Source organism: Pongo abelii, chromosome 22 (assembly GCF_028885655.2).
Source record: "Pongo abelii isolate AG06213 chromosome 22, NHGRI_mPonAbe1-v2.0_pri, whole genome shotgun sequence".
In the NCBI taxonomy this organism is placed as follows: domain Eukaryota; kingdom Metazoa; phylum Chordata; class Mammalia; order Primates; family Hominidae; genus Pongo; species Pongo abelii.
Genome location: NC_072007.2, coordinates 25,362,179 through 25,379,724, shown reverse-complemented (window position 1 = coordinate 25,379,724; position 17,546 = coordinate 25,362,179). Strand labels below are relative to the sequence as shown.

At 40.4% G+C, this 17,546-nt stretch overlaps 1 long non-coding RNA gene across 1 annotated transcript; it reads right to left on the bottom strand.

The window, feature by feature from the left end:
* Positions 1–3,985: 3,985 nt before the first annotated feature.
* On the bottom strand, positions 3,986–15,809 carry LOC129052379 (uncharacterized). Its single transcript, XR_008517384.2, has 4 exons — positions 15,654–15,809; positions 6,272–6,396; positions 4,429–4,455; positions 3,986–4,147 (listed from the first exon to the last, which is right to left on the bottom strand). It is a non-coding gene; the product is annotated as an uncharacterized LOC129052379 (long non-coding RNA).
* Positions 15,810–17,546: the final 1,737 nt, after the last annotated feature.

Here is a 17,546-nt window from a genome sequence, read left to right as displayed (position 1 = left end):
CCCCTACTTGAAATAAAAGAAATTTTAATATATATTTTCTTCCTGAGGCTTAGGTTTTTAAATAGTGGCTAACAGCACACTCTATAGTTACATGGATAAGGGATTGAATTTTTTTCTTCAGAACTCACCAACAAGTTCATTGTAGGCAATTACTAAATCTTTCTAGCCTTTGTTTTCAAATCTGTAAACGGTATTCTTATAGTGCCAAACCCTACAGTGCAGTTTAGGCCACATAGTTCTCAATAAATGCTAACTCTAATAAAACAAAAATTATTTTATTACCAGAAGCTTGGTAGGTGGAAGAAAATTTAACTAAAAAGTCTTCACCTTGAGTTTAAAGATGGAGAGAGTGATCGGGCAATGTGGCTCACACCTGTAATCCTAGTACTTTGGGGGGCCAAGGTGGGCAGATCACTTGAGGTCAGGAATTCAAGACCAGCCTGGCCAACATGGTGAAACCCCATCTCTACTAAAAATATAAAAATCAGCAGGGCATAGTGGTCTGTGCCTGTAGTCCCAGTTACTCTGGAGGCTGAGACAGGAGTGTTTGAACTGGGGAGGTGGAGGTTGTAGTGAGCTGAGATCGTGCCACTGCACTCTAGCCTGGGCAACGGGAGCGAAACCCTGTCTCAATCAATCAATCAATCAATCAATAGAGAGAAAGAAGCATGAAGGGCAGAAATAAAGGGAATATCTAATAGGTTTTGCAAGAGAAGCAGTGACAGAGTGAAAACATCAATTTTAGAGCTTTATAGACTAGTGTTGGAATACTGATTTTGCTGTTGACTACCTGTCATAGAAAGAAAGAGTCAAAGGAAGAATCCTTACATTGCTAAGCCTCGGTTTCTTTATATGTGAAACAGGACTCATGACACTTTTAGGGCTAAGATAAAGCAAGCTAATATACATAAAGTACTTGTCAAATATTAAGCGCTCAACGTTGCTATTTCTTTTCCTTGCAGACTTTCATAAAAAACTGCTAAGAAATTTTGGACACTAAAGTTTGATTTCATTATTTTCCTGGGGCTTGAGCTCTCTCAGAAGTCTGTGAAACATACAGATCTAGTAGCCCCACTATGTATTTCTCTATGCAAAGGTTAATGTTACAGGTCTTTACAATTTTAAAACCTTTGGCCAGGCACAGTGGCTCACGCCTGTAATCCCAGCACTTTGGGAGGCCGAGGTGGGTGGATCACTTGAGGTCAGGCCAACACAGTGAAACCTCGTCTCTAATAAAAATACAAAAATTAGCCAGGTGTGGTGGGACACGCTTGTAATCCCAGCTACTCCAGAGGCTGAGGCATGAGAATCGCTTGAACTCGGGAGACGGAGGTTGCAGTGAGCCGAGATCGCATTGCTGCACTCCAGCCTGGGTGACAGAGCGAGACTCTTGTCTCAAATAAATAAATAAATACAATAAATAAATAAAAAAACTTCTATCCAAACTTACAGATTATCTTAAATCTTCAACAGCTTTCTTTAAGCTTCCGTTCTCTGGGTAAGATGTTAATGGGTATTGAGATGACAAGACTAGTCAGCCTAAGGAATTAGAAAACACACAGAGGATTAATCCTCTAAATGGAAACACAGTCACTTAATGACCTATGTTTTAAAAGATTATGAGAAATAAACTCCTTCAAAGTGATGTCTATGGATTTTTCCCAGGGGGGTTAAGAGAATTAAATTATGGATTAAAGAAAGCAAAAATACAAACAAATTGTGTTGACTGGTGGATCAATGTTGACCTAACAGGTGATGTTATAAGTCCCGGTAAAGAACATTAACAGTAGCAATGTGAACAATGTTCTGTGTGCTTACTCTTCAATATATAAATGGAATTTCCATGGATTAGAATTTGTGTGTTCAATAGTAGAAAAATAGATGGCATAAATCTATAAATAGGCCGGGCGTGGTGGCTCATGCCTGTAATGCTAGCACTCTAGGAGGCCAAGGGGGGTGGACCACATGAGGTCAGGAGTGTGAGACCAGCCTGGCCAACATGGTGAAACTCCATCTCTACACAAAAAGTAGCCAGGTGTGGTGGCACACACCTGAATTCTCAGGTACTCAAGAAGCTGAGGCACAAGAATTGCTTAAATCCAGGAGGCAGAGATTGCAGTTAGCCAAGATCCCAAGATCGCATCACTACATTCCAGCCTGAGAGACAGAGTGAGACTCTGTCTCAAGAAAAATAAATAAATAAAATCTGTAAATAGATTCCCATTTACAGAAGAAGATATATGCCCAAGAGAGGATTCATTTTCTTGGGCATATATCTTCTTGGGAATATTTGTGCTCTGTTACCTACTCATTCTCCATATCAGTCTTTGTTTTTAAAGAGAGCAGTATACTTATAAATGCTGAAAAACGTAGCCATCATACTGTCAAACTGATTACCAATGGAGAGAATGAGGCTTTGCGAGATTGGATTTTTCCAGGCTGCACAGGTTGTTAGTGGCACTACTCGCCTAATTCCTAATCCAATACTTGGATTTTTCACATCCTACCTCCCAGAAGAGGAAAAATCCACAGTTAGATTCTAGAATTTTTCATTTTAATTTTTAACTAATTGCTATGCCTCCTTTTGGATAGCAGACTGAAGAGCTGCTGATTCTAAAAAGCAAGCAGACCATAAAATGAAAACCCTACCTATAAATCCAAATTAAGAGCACACCTTTATTGGACAGTTTTAGGGACCTGGAGGGATTCCTGGTCTTTTTATTTCTTATTGATTCAGAAAACAAGGGTGTAAACAACCTAAAATACTTCAAAAACGCTATTTTAGCTGCTGCTGATCTTGAAAGCCAAAATGAGAGAATAGTGGAATAACAGCCCGATCTAGGGGTAACCTGGGTGAAAAGCCAAATACTTAACTGAATTGGTTGTCCTTTCAATCTTGCCTTTCATTCCCAGGGTGGTAGAAAGGTATTCAGATGTCTCCATTATGTTGTTTAATCCTGCTGGCCAAAAAGGCTGAGGGTTCTCATTAATTTAATGGGAAGCTCCTAAGTCCTTACCATTCTCACTATGGAATGCACGATGGTCAGCACTATCTGTCATTCCCAATTTATTATTGTCTGATAGCTAAAATTCTGCTGCACTTGACAATCTTAGGGAATCCATTCTCTCTTGGTACACTTTGGATAGAGTTATTTCAATATAAAAACAGCACATTTTAAATGTCAAATAATAAACAAGCATGTTAATGATTTTTTAAATAATTGTTTTCTTTGAAAAAAAAGTTTGTTGGAACATAATCCATATGACATTAGAATGTAGTTGAGACATTAAGCTTTCTTTTTAAAGTTGTGAGCAGCTGGGAAAGGTGACTCATGCCTGTTATCCCAGCACCTTGGGAGGCTGAGGCAGGCAGATCGCTTGAGCCCAGGAGTTCGAGAGCAGCCTAGGCCACACTGTGATGCCAAACCTCTACTAAAAATACAGAAATTAGCCTGGCATGGTGGCAGGCACCTGTAGCCCCAGCTATTGAGGAGGCTGAGAGGTGAGAGGATTGCTTGAGCCCAGGATGTCACAGCAGCAGTGAGCCATGATTGTGTCACGGCAACTCAGCCTGAGTGACAGTGTGAGACTGTATCTCAAAAATAATTAAATTAAATTAAATTAAAAAGTGTGGGCAACGTCCCTAATTTGCAGTTTACGGATTAAATGTTAATTTAAAGAATACTTACAACATATACCTATTCTCTTAGAGATTCCATTATAACTCAAACTAAAATGTTCTATGTAACTAGATGGTTAACCTCAGTTAAAGATAAGGAACATAAGGCTAAGAGCAGTTAAATCATCAGGCAGAGGTAACACAGCCGGTCAAGTGAATGGAGCCCAGAACATCTAATTCCTCAATTGGCACGTTGTTTTTCAGTATGCCAAGTTGTTCTTGCTAAGAATTCTTTTGACGCTGGTTCACCTGGGAGATTGAAGGGATGAGCCAGATTGCTCTCATACCTTGGAGTTCTGGGTGGAGATGGGGAAGGAGGGGGAAGAATCCGTAATTTGAGCAAGTTTTATAAAGAGGATACCATTTGAAGCCACTGTGTATTGAATAAACATGGAGATAGACCTGATCCAACGGAAAGATTATGAATGTTTCCTTGATGGTTACTTGATCACTTGACTCTTAGTTTTCCTAAGAATAAATAGGAAAAAAAACATAAGCCTTGGGAAGTTGTTTAAGGGAAAATTGGGTAGACTATGTAAAGCATCTAGCAGAGTGATTTACTCACATTTGGCGTTTAGTTAACATAAAAACTAATTTACCAGGCTTCTAAGGCAATTAACCATTTAAACTAAATTTGAATTAAAGCTAGGCATGGGGTAAGAAAGCAAGAAGTAAGACAGACTTAAAGTCTGGTGTACTCTAATTAAGTGAAATGTGCAAAGGAGAAAAAGTGTTAATCTTTTCCTTACCTGTTTCAATGTTCCCAGCTAAGGCACCTGTAACAAAAGATAGATTAACAAGAGAAAAACAAATCTATTTAATATAAGTTTTGCCTGACATGGGAGCCTTCAGAAATGCAGACCCACTGGGCGCAGTGGCTCACATCTGTAATCCCAGCACTTTGGGAGGCAGAGGCAGGTTGATCACTTGAGGTCAGAAGTTCGAGACCATCCTGGCCAACATGGTGAAACCCTGTCTCTAATAAAAATACAAAAATTAGCTGGGAGTGGTGGTGCATGCCTGTGATCCTAGCTACTCAGGAGGTTGAGACAGGTGAATCTCTTGAACCCAGGAGGCGGAGCTTGCAGTGAGCCGAGATTGTGTCATGGTACTCCAGCCTGGGTGACAGAGCAAGACTCTGACTCAAAAAGAAAGAAAGAAAGAAAGAAGAAAGAAAGAAAGAAAGAAAGAGAGAGAAAGAAAGAAAGAAAGAAAGAAAGGAAGACCCAAAGAAACAGGGAAACCCGTATATTTTTATGCTTAGGTAGGAGGAAGAGTGGAGAGTTGTGCAGAAGTGTGATTGGACAAACGAGGTATGATCTAATGGTAACAAACCCCATCTTAGCAAGGCCTGTTTGTTGAGATTCTTCTCTGTGTCCCTCTGACTTCAGAGATAAGAACATTCTTTCCCTCCAGGTACAAGGAGGGCACCTCATGAAACAGGGTTTTATGACCTGCTTCACGGGAAAGTCAGCTGATTTTATTCTCTGCTACACGAGAGAAGGTCAGAGAATTATTTCTACATTTTATGGCCTGCTTCAGAGGAGAAGGGGCAAGGGGAAGGTGAGAGTGACCTTCATGTTTCTACTATTTTCTCAAACGTCAAGATGCCACATCCTGGGTTAGTGTGTCCTGAACCCCATCAGCTGCAAAACTTTAAAAAGTTCAGGAACATACCAGTGTACTTTTTGTTTGTTCAGGAAATACAGTGCTGTTTAATAAAGTTAACGAATCATAGGCCACCTAGTCTGTGTTTCCGAAGCATTCTATCTCACTTTGGAGTATTTCAATCTTAGCAATTGCTAGAATCTAATAGGATCATCTGCAGAGGCACCAAAAAAGACTTCTGAGAGCAATGCTTTTAACTGAGACTGCTTTCTTGAAATTTAGATTGTTACATCTTTTTCCCTTTTGTGCTCTAGTTGCAGTCAAGACAATTTTCATTTGTCCTGTGATGGTATTTTCTGCATACTATTGATCTGAGGCAAATAGTATCTGAGAAAAGAGAGTTTTCTTAGGCTATTGTGCCTTTCATCAAACAAGATAAATCATCAAATGAGCAAATTTGAGGTCTGTCTGATTGTTATTCTTCACACAGTTTTGCTATGTGGACGGACATTGAGAGAACACCTACTCCATTGGTCTTTAGAGAATTAACAACAATATATTCTCGAGTAAATGTAGGCAAACTTGCCTTCCTGGTATTAGTGAGGCTCCTGGGAAACATTACTGAATAAGACACAGTCATTATCCTTAGGGAGCTCGCAATTTAGCACTTGTTTATTGAACTACTGAAACAATTTATAGAACTGAGTTTTTAGTCAAGAAAATGAAAAACGAGCAACAAACCAGTGTTCACAGAGAAGCAGGTTTCCTGCTTTTAAAAAGCAATTCCATATACAAACGTTTGATGCAATGTAATAAACAAGATTATTGGAAAAGAATGAAGCAATTTAACTCTTTTTTTTTTTTAGTGGTCTAATCAAGCTTCCACCTAAAAAAAAAAATGTGTAAACTTTCACCTTTTACAGGAATTTAATTTTAGCTTAAGCTATCCACGTTGCTTCTTCTTCCTCTTGGATCATACATTACCTCAACTCAAAGTTTAGATAGACAGGCTATAAGAAATCTTCCTTCCTTCCTTCCTTCCTTCCTTCTCATCTTCCTTCCTTCCTTCCTTCTCATCTTCTTTAATTGTTTTTAATGATTATTAAGGCCTGAAAAAGTCAGAAATGAATTAACACATACCACCTGATTTTATGTATGGTGAGAGACAAGGAGTGTGTTAAATGTTTCAAGAGAGTATTTACAAAGGGCAATGGGAATGCAAAAGAGAAAGAGAGTAGATTGAAATTTGAGTGATTTGTAAATTGGGAACAAAAGCAGATTTTTGTGTGTTTGTTTGTTTGTTTGTTTGTTTTTCTGAGACGGACTCTTGCTCTGTTGCCCAGGCTGGAGTGCAGTGGCGCAATCTCGGCTCACTGCAAGCTCTGCCTCCAGGTTTCATGCCATTCTCCTGCCTCAGCCTCCCGAGTAGCTGGGACTACAGGCGCCCGCCACCATGCCCGGCTAATTCTTTGTGTTTTCAGAAGAAACGGGGTTTCACCATGTTAGCCAGGATGGTCTCGATCTCCTGACCTCATGATCCGCCCGCCTCAGCCTCCCAAAGTACTGGGATTACAGGTGTGAGCCACCGTGCCCAGGCGAAAGCAGGTCATTTAACTCCAAAACTTTTACTTCTAGACTTTTGATGTAGATACGTCTTCCTTTTTGAGACTCTGTTACTGGTAGTAATGAGGAGATTAAGTATTAGGTTGGTGCAAACGTTGGCACCAACCTAATAAATTCAACTTTCTACTCACATGTGAGGTGATGTGTTAGGAATATCAAGAGGGAAAACTTTGAAGAGGGAGTAATGTCTGGGGTGAGCATTGAATGTCTGTAGGATTTAGCTCAGTGAAGACAAATGTCAAGGAATTTTCAAGTAGAGATAACATCATGAGCAAAAAAAAGAGAAAAATATGAAAAGATACAGGTCATTTGGAGAAATAATCCTTTGCTTAACAGGATGGGACATTTTAAACAAATAAAATAAGAGTGAAATCACAAAGTAAGTTTCTCCTGAAAGGAAAAAGGGTGGAGGATGGAGTGAGGGCTGCACAAGTTAAAGAGATGATAATGTGTTTGCATGAGGGAGATTTGATACTACCTGATGCTTATAAAACAAATTACTGTGAAAAAATTTGCTATTACTATAATGATCAGAAATACTTGGATGAAAAACAAATGGTTGGAAAATATAGTGTCATTATATAATTTACAGTGGTACCACACACACAGCTTGGCAAAACGTGCATACTGTTTAGACTATTCCATCAGAAACACTTCTTCGAAAGTTCCTATACTTTCTGAGATGGACGGAGTTTGGTATGGTAGGCAGGGAGTGATAAACTGAGGTGAGGTTGGAAAATCAGGCTGGGCTCAAAAGCTTTGAAATCCATTCTCAGAAGTTCTAACTTTCTCCAAAAAGCAGACAAATGGCATGATTAATCAATATTCTAGAAAGAACTTTGAGGCTGAGGTATGGATTTGACAGGGGAGGAGATTGTTAGCAATGAGGTCTATTGGTAGGTTATAGATGTACCTGTGAAAAGTATTGAAGGACTGAATGGTGCTGTTTATAGAGCACCCTTGACATCTGTAACTCCATCTTAGAAAAAGACTCATCTTATGTTTCAGAATGCATCATACCAACAGGGATCATAGCAGCAGGGATCAGATGTTCGCCTAATCAATAGAGACTGCAATCAATCAGATAAGGACATAACCAGGCACACTTTTTACTATCAATTCAGTCCTCACCAGAAGACTCTGGGGCCATAAGAATAGCAAGACTTCACCAGCTCAAGACGGCCATCTTGATAGACACGGTTATGTTGTCACTTGTGAGTAGCACCTGGCATCTGAGGCTGAAGGCTCTGCCCAAATAAAAGACTCCTCAGTGCAAGTCACTGACATCCATCAAGATCAGGCCAGGACACTCTCCTTGTCCATGTCACTCTCCTTGCACTGGTTCATTTGACCCCATTTTCCTAACCCTTTTTGTCTTGATGTTAATTGTTTGTCTGATATGGAATGTTTAATCTATAACATTTATATATTAATTATACTACAATGTGTGATTTGCAATATTGACTGACTTGTGGCTTGAGCCTGTGTGCCCATGGCGCTAACTACTGAATGAACAGGTAGTGCTAAGGAGAATTGCTTCCTTGGGAACTCCATGTAGCCATGACTTTTACAATTGAAAGAACACCAATGAAAATCTGACCTTGTGGAAAGATACAAACATGCACAGACTTGGTTACGTCTCATCTTTCACTGCTCACAACACACAGTTACAGCAATATTAAAGAAGAGCAGTGGGTTCTGAACACATTTCAGAATTATGACATCAGGTTTGGACATGGCTTTTGAGGCAGAGGGGCAAGTCAAAGAAGCATTCACGCTCTTGGTATCTGCACTGATAAAGATGGAGGTGGAAGCAAGGTGATGTAGTAGTAATTTCTTTTAATAAGCAATAACTTCTAAAATGCTTTTTGTAATTACTCCCAATTCGATCAATGGAAATGGAAAAACAAAACAAAACAAAACAAAAAAAAGGCTAAAAAAAAACCTTGCTAAAAGAGAACAAGGGTACAAAATAGAAGAAGGGAAAGAAGAGATAGGGAAACAAAAACATCAAAATTTGGCTGAAATTTGGGTAAAAATAATTAAGGTTAAACCTAGTTTAGGTTAGGTAAAACTCAAGAATTTGATTTTTTGTATCTTAGGGATTTGATAATGCAGCAAAAAGTTATTAAGAGGACTACAAAGAGATCCTTTTGGTGTGAACACCAAAGAGAACACAAAAATTGAACTTCACATTACTTATTACTTGGTAAACTGTTTCATTGTCAATTAGTGCTGTGTAATAAACCTCTTTATATAGATTATTCTTCCACAACATAGTTTTAAATGGGTGGATAATATTGCATTATAAAAATATACCATAATTTATATACAAATTTCATTGCTTGAGCATTGTATTAGAGTTCTCTAGAGGGACATAACTAATAGGAGATATATATATATCTTATTAGTATATATGATATATATATATATGAGCTTATTAAGGAGTATTAACTCACACAATAATAAGGCCTCACAATAGGCTGACTGCAAGGTGAGGAGCAATGAAGCCAGTCCCAAAGCTGAAGAACTTGGAGTCTGATGTTTGAGGACAGGAAGCATCCAGCACAGGAGAAAGATGTAGGCTGGGAGGCTAAGCCAGTCTAGCCTTTTCTGTTTTTTCTGTCTGCTTTATATTCTGGCTGCTCTGGCAGCTGATTAGGTGGTGCCCACCCAGATTAAGGGTGAGTCTGCCTCTCCCAGTCCACTGACTCAAATGTTAATCTCCTTTGACAACACTTAGCAGACACATCCAGGATCAACACTTTGCATCCTTCAATCCAATCAAGTTGACACTCAGTATTAACCATCACAAGTCTACTCCCTTGTCAACTTGAACCCATACACATCTCCTGAGATCATACATAATCTTCAAATAAAGACAGTAATAAGGTTATAATTACACCTAACAGGATACAACTATCTTTCTTACAACCGAAAATGCACCAATCCTCAACGCAAATGCTATCACATAAAGTCAACAATACTTAAATGCTGATATGAAGTCAATAAATCTTATGTCACAGGATAAAGGAAAAATAAAATGAAGATATTTTCTTAGTACAAGTAAATCCATGCACCAACATGTTTTTAACAAAAGAAGGTGGATATACTCATGACAATTACAGTCCTCCTTTCTGCAACTGACCACGTGATCATAGTCGGTATTAATTATTACCCTCGTCTACCGCACATTCTGTATTCCCATCAGCAAGCACCTCAGCAGGTCGTAGTTTTTTTTCCTGGTGGAGTGACCCAATCCTTCATTCCTGATGGGCCATTGGTAGTCCTGCCTGGATTGGGCTGTTGCAGTTTTCCATTGACTTTAATCACAGGGCATGGTAATACTAAGAGACACCCTAATGGATCTCCTGTATTCCGTGCATGATCTTCCTTACCTCTGTTGTGGATTAGTAGACTTATTTCATCTTAATAGCCTCAATCACCCCAGCAAACACTGTAACACCCTTCTTAGCCTGTTGATTTAAAGGTAGGAGGAGCCTAAAGTGTCCAGGTGGCAATCTTAACTTCCCGTTAAATGGAATTGTTGTTATGTCTCCCCGTGGCAGTGTTCCTCCCTCTGGAACTAAGACCTCTAGGCCGGCAGAATGTAATGTTGTGGGAACAGGAAGCAAAAATCTTGCTAGTGGATCACTTGTGGTGAAGGTGAGTGGTGCCACTTCCACTTCCACCCTTTGATTCCTGGACCTGTGAATCCTGGCTATGGGACAAACAGTGCCATATATTGGATGCGGATGCAGAGCATACACGACCTTCTGGAGAACTTTGCCCAGGCATGCAAAGTATTGTCACTTAGTTGGTGTTGCACTTGTGACTTCTAAAAGCCATTCCCCTGTTCATCAATCAAGCCTCTTCAGGATGATGGGGAACATGGTAAGGCTGGTGAATTCCATGAGCATGAGCCCACTGCCACACTGCTTTAGCCGTAAAGTGAGTGCCTTGGTCAGATGCGATGCTGTGTGGAATACCATGATGGTGGATAAGGCATTCCGTGAGTCCACAGATGGTAGGTAGTCTTGGCAGAAGCACTGGGTGCAAAATAGGCAAACCCATAACCAGAGTAAGTGTCTATTCTAGTGAGGACAAACCTCTTCCCTTTTCATGATGGAAGAGGTCCAATATAATCAACCTGCCACCAGGTAGCTGGCTGATCACCCTGAGAAATGATGCCATATTGAGGGCTCAGTGCTGGTCTCTGCTTTTGGAAAACTAGGCACTCAGCAGTTGCCATAGCCAGGTTAGCCTTGGTGAGTGGAAGTCCATGTTGCTGAGCCCATGTGCAACCTCCATCCCTGCCACCATGGCCACTTTGTTCATGGGACCACTGGGCTATGACAGGGGTGGCTGGGGAAAGAGGATGAATGGTGTCCACTGAATGGGTCATTCTATCCACTTGATTATTAAACTCCTCCTTTGCTTAGGTCACCCATTGGTGAGCACTCACATGGAATACAAATATCTTCACTGTTATGACCACTCAGAGAGGTCCATCCATATATCTCTTCCCCAAGGTCACCCGTTGGTGAGCACGCACATGGAATACAAATATCTTCAGTTATGACCACTCAGAGAGGTCCATCCATATATCTCTTCCCCAAGGTCACCCGTTGGTGAGCATGCACATGGAATACAAATATCTTCAGTTATGACCACTCAGAGAGGTCCATCCATATATCTCTTCCCCAAGGTCACCCGTTGGTGAGCATGCACATGGAATACAAATATCTTCAGTTATGACCACTCAGAGAGGTCCATCCACATATCTCTTCCCCAAATTTCTCTGTCACCAATTTTCCAATCATGCTTCTTCCAAGTCCCTGACCAGCCAAACCACTGGCTACAGTCTATGAATCAGTATAAAACCGCACATCTGGCCCTTTCTTTTTCCATGCAACCTGCACAACCAGGTACACTGCTTGAGGTTCTGCTCACTGGGAAGATTTTCCTTCACCGCTGTCCTTCGGGGACGTCCTAGAAAGGGACTGTTGTGCTGCAGCTGTCCACTTTTGTGTGGTGCCTGTATATCATGCAGAACCATCTGTGAACCAGGTCCTAATCTTCTCTCCCTCTGTTAACTGACCATAGGGAACTCTCTATGAGGCCATCAGTGCAGCCTGGGAGAGAGAAGGCAGGGTGGCGGGAATGGAGACCACAGGCATTTGAGCCACTTCCTCGTGTAACTTACCTGTGCCTTCAGGACCTGCTCAAGTCCGATCACATATATACCACTTCCATTTGATGATGGAATGCTGCTTTGCATGACACAGTTTATGGCTAGATGGGTCAGAAAGCACCCAGTTCATGATAGGCAGTTCAAGTTGTATGGTGACTTGATGACCCATAGTCAAATGTTCAGTTTCCACCAAAGCCCAGTAACGGCCAAGAGCTGTCTCTCAAAAGGACAGTAGCTATCTGCAGAAGACGGCGGGGCCTCTGCTGTGATTCACCTATGGGGACCTGCCAAAAGCTACAAACTGCATCCCCATCTGTCACCAACACCTCAGGCACAATTGGATCTGCTGGGTCATATGGCCCAAGTAGCAGAGAGCTTCCACAGCAGCCTGGACCTGTTGCAGAGCCTTCTCCTGTTCTGGACCCCACTCAGAACTGGCAGCTTTGGGGTCACTCTATAAATGGGCTGGAGTAACACACCCAAATGAGGAATATGTTGCCTCCAAAATCCAAACAGGCCCCTAGGCATTGTGTCTTTTTCTTGGTTGTAGGAGGGGCCAAAATGCAGCAACTTACCCTTCACCTTAGAAGGAATATCTCAACAGACCCCACACCACTGGACCCCTAGAAATTTTACTGAGGTGGAGGGTCCCTAAATTTTAGTCAGATTTATTTCCCATTATTTCCCATTTTCTGGCACACAAATGTCTTGCCAGTAAGCCCAGTGTGTTTGCCACCTTTTGCTTAATGGATCCAATCAGCATAATGTCATCAATGTAATGGACCAGTGTGATATCTTGTGGAAGCAAAAAGCAATCAAAATCTCTCCAAATCAGATAATGACACAAAGCCAGAGAGTTGATATACCACTAAGGTAGGACAGTAAAGGTATATTGCTGGCCTTGCCTGCTGAAGGCAAATTGCTTCTTTGGGTCTTACGAACAGAAAAGGAGAAAAAGGTATTTGCCAAGTCAATGGCTGCATACTAGGTACAAGAAAATGTGTTAATCTGCTCAAGCAATGCAACCACATATGGTACAGCAACTGCAATTGGAGTCACCACTTGGTTAAGCTTATGATAATCCATGGTCATTCTCGAAGATCCATCTGTCTTCTGCACAGGCCAAATAGGAGAGTTGAGTGGGGATGTGGTGGGAATCACCACCCCTGCATTTCTCAACTTCTTGATGGTGGCATTAATCTCTGCAGTCCCTCCAGGGATGTGATATTGTTTTTGATTTACTATTTTTCTAGGTTGAGGCAGCTCTAATGGCTTCCATTTGGCCTTTCCCACTTAATACCCCTCATCTTACCAGTCAGGGAGCCAATGTGGGGGTTCTGCCAGCTGCTAAGTATATCTATGCCAATTCTGCATTCTGGCACTGGGGAAATGACAACAGGATGAGTCCGGGGACCCAGTGTAAATCAGACTGAGCTAAAACCCCATTAATTACCTGACCTCCATAAGCCACTACTTTAACTGGAGGACCACAATGACCTTTTCAGTCCCCTGGAATCAACATCAGCTCAGAGCCAGTGTCCAGTAGTCCCCAGAATGTCGATCATTTCCCTTTCCCCAGTGGTAAAAGACTAGAGGTCCCTTTGGGGAAGAATGGGAGAAAGATTAACAGCATAAATTGTCAGTAGTGTAGTGGGGTCCTTCCTCGAGGAGACCTGGCTTCCCCTTCATTCAAGGGTTTCTGGGTCTGTAAACTGGCTCAAGTGTGGAAATTGATTGAGGGGCCGTGATTCTCTGTTTTTATAATTCACATTAGTCTTTGTCCATTTGATCTAGAAGTTTTCTGCTTATATAAATTAAGTAGGAATACAGTAGGCTTCCTATCGATTTCACTTCTAGGAATACCTTGATTAATTAGCCAATGTCAGAGGTCTACACAAGTCAGACTATTCTGATTGCTGCCTTGCCTCTGCCATCCATTACAGTTGCCCACCTTGCCTTTGTTGTTTGAGTGCTGCCACTTGGCCCTTAGCACCTCAGGATCCAATTATTCCCATTGTATTTAAATATTGAAGTTGAATGACTGTGGTTTCCACTGTTAGATCTGACGTACAGAGAAGAGCAATTACAGGGCTCTTCTAAGAGGCAGGTGCTGCCCTCACAAATTTGTTTCGCAAAGCATTGGTCAAGGGTATATCTTCTGGACCCTCCCAGCTGGGATGAGTAGATCTAAAGTGACTTATCTACTCCACCATCCCAATCTCCCTAAGCCTTTGGATCCCTTCATCTACACTAAACCAAGGTAGATGAGGCAATTCCAGCTCACTCAGAGTGAGCCATCTTGGAATCCATATTTCGGCTAACCAAGCAAATAAATTATTAGGACCTTTTTTAACTCCCTGAGCTTCAATATTAAATGCAGAATCCCTACCTAGTGGGCCCAAATCAATAAATTTAGCCTGATCCAACTCTGTGTTCCTTCCACCATTATCCTACGCTTTTAATATCCATTCTCGTGCCTGTTCTCCAGATTTCTGCTTGTATACATTGGAAAACTCAAGCAGTTCTTTTCAAGTGTCCCACACCTCCTCATGGGTCACAATCTGAACCTCACCTCTAGGGGCCTGCCCCGACTTTAGTCTGGTTGTAGTTCTAGAAGCAAACAGGGATTTTGGGGGTGGTTCCTGAGGAAAATCAACATTATCCTGCCTGGCAACTGGCTCAAGCAGTCCATCACTGTTGCCTCAGACAGTACAAGCTTTATCTCCTCAGACACAGGTGGAAAGGCTGATGGCAGCATGGGTTAGAGAGGGGATGTTGCCACTACTGGGGATGGGGAAGCTATTTCTTCTGGCAAAAGAGTTTCATCAGAGTTTACAAACTCAGTGTCCCCAGCTTCATCAGGGTCCTCCCACACATCCCCATTTCAAGTTGCAAGGTCCCATTCTTTTCCAATCAATGCCCTCACTTTAACAGTAGACACCTGGTGAGGCTGTGCATGCATCTTTCATTGCATGTCAGCCCCTCCCATGAGAAGAGTTTGTGTCTGTTTTTCCACAATTTCAGCTCTTTCTCTACAGCTCTTTCTCACTCAGGGCAATCTTAGTAGATTTGAAGCTAAGTATCTGCTTCTGTAGCCAGGAGTTAGAATCCTTGAGTTCATCATTTTCTTTCATCACTTTGTCCAGTGAACTTAGGAGCAACCAACCAACTTCATTATGTTCCTTGGTTCTCTACATATGGTCAAAGGTATTATGTATAGAGTCACTAAACTCCTTGCGTCTCATGAGCGGTGAATCAGGAGTGTCAAATGCATTTATCTTACTTAACTCTCTAAACAGTTCATGCCAGAACTATCAGTTTTCTCCACACTATTAGAAGCAGAGACTTTAGCATTTTGGGCTCTAATCATATTAAGCAGACAATTCCAGAAACCCCAAAACAAATGAAAGAACTCCATCCTTAATATTCTGTTCCTCTAGAACCACTCCTGGTTCCAAAATCTGTATTAGTTAGGGTTCTCTAGAGGAACAGAACTAATAGGATAGATATATATACAAAAAAGGAGTTTATTAAGGAGTATTAACTCACACAATCACAAGGTCCCACAATAGGCTGCCTACAAGTTAGGGAGCAAGGAGAGCCAGTCAGAGTCCCAAAGCTGAAGAAGTTGGAGTCCGAAGTTTGAGGGCAGGAAATATCCAGCATGGGAGAAAGATGTAGGCTGGGAGGTTAGGCCAGTTTAGCCTTTTCATGGTTTTCTGCCTGCTTTATATTATGGCTGTGCTTGCAGCTGATTAGATGGTTCCCACCAAGATTAAGGTTGGATCTGCTTTTCCCTGCCCATTGACTCAAATGTTAATCTCCTTTGGCAACACCGTTACAGACACACTCAGTATCAATGTTTTGCATCCTTCAGTCCAATCAAGTTGACACTCAGTATTAACCATCAGAAACATTTTAGTTGATTCCTATTTTTCACCAATGAATAGTACTCCAATAAACATTCACTGTAGCTAAACTTTCGAACATGTATTGAAGAATCTATCTTTACTGGAATCGAAAAGTAACTATTTCTGTACATTACATTTCTATAAATATCTGAGTTCTTTCTGGACCTTACATTGCCTATACTTCCTACACTTGTTCCTCTCTATTTTAATTACTTTTTTCTTATTTATTTTAATATCTAGTAAGTCAAAGCACACCTTATTTCCAAAAATCTGTTGGCCATTTTTAAAATTTATTTCTTACAGGTAATATTTTTAAAAATTTTGACACTAATTGGACTTATAAAATATTTATAAATTAGTTTGGAGAGACCTGACTTGTAAGCAGTGAATCTTTAAGAATTAGGGTATTCTTATTCTTAGATCATTCTCAATTTTATTAAAAATAAGACATTTTACTTTTACCTTTGTATTCAGCTTTTGAATTCTAATATATGGTCTACAACATATAAGAAGCAGGGCATGGGGAGATGAACTGGCACAGTGGCTCACACCTGTAATCTCACTTTGGGAGGCTGAGTCGGGTGGATCACTTGAGGTCAGGAGTTGGAGACCAGCCTGGCCTGTATGATCTCTACTAAAAATATAAAAATTAGCCAGGTATGGTGGCATGCAACTGTAGTCCCAGTTACTTGGAAAGCTGAGGCATGAGAATCACTTGAACCCAGGAGACGGAGGTTGCTGTGAGCTGAGATCACACCACTGGACTCCAGCCTGGGTGACAGAGCAAGACTCTGTCTCAGAAAAAAAAAAAAAAGATAAAATCAGGAATGTAAATGAAATTTAATTAACTAAATACATTTCTGGCATTAAACTGCTCATAAGATTTTCTCTCTTATATAGTAGAGGATAAATAATATTAATAGGTCCAATGGAAATTATACCTTGCATTCTTAGAGTAACCATACTTGATCATGAATGACATATTATCATTTTAAGGTAATGATAATTGTTTTGCTAACATTTTGTTTGAAGATTTTGTTTCTAAGTTCTGAAATGCCAATTGTCTTTGATTTTTTTAATTCTATTTAAAGATCACATTTCTACTGTCTTCAGGAAATGAGAAAAATGAATCTAGGAAATTTCCATCTTTAAATATACTCTATAAGTGTGCTGTCCAATACACACATAGCTACTGAGCACTGGAATATAGCTAGTCTGAATGGAGATGTTCTGTAAGTATATCATACATACCAAATTTCAAATACTTAGTATGAAAAAAGAATTCAAATATTGTACTTTTGTATAGAATGTACATTGGAATAATATTTTTGATACATCAACTTTTATAAAATCTTATCATTACAATTAATATATCATTATAATTATCTATTATGAAATCAAATTTCTTCAATTTCTATTACTTATATGGGGTATTCATTTATATTTCTATTGTATAACTTCTCTCAATAACATTCTAAGTAGGAGATGAATGATCTAGTTCTTAGAAGTCTGAAGGGTATTCTCCGTCACA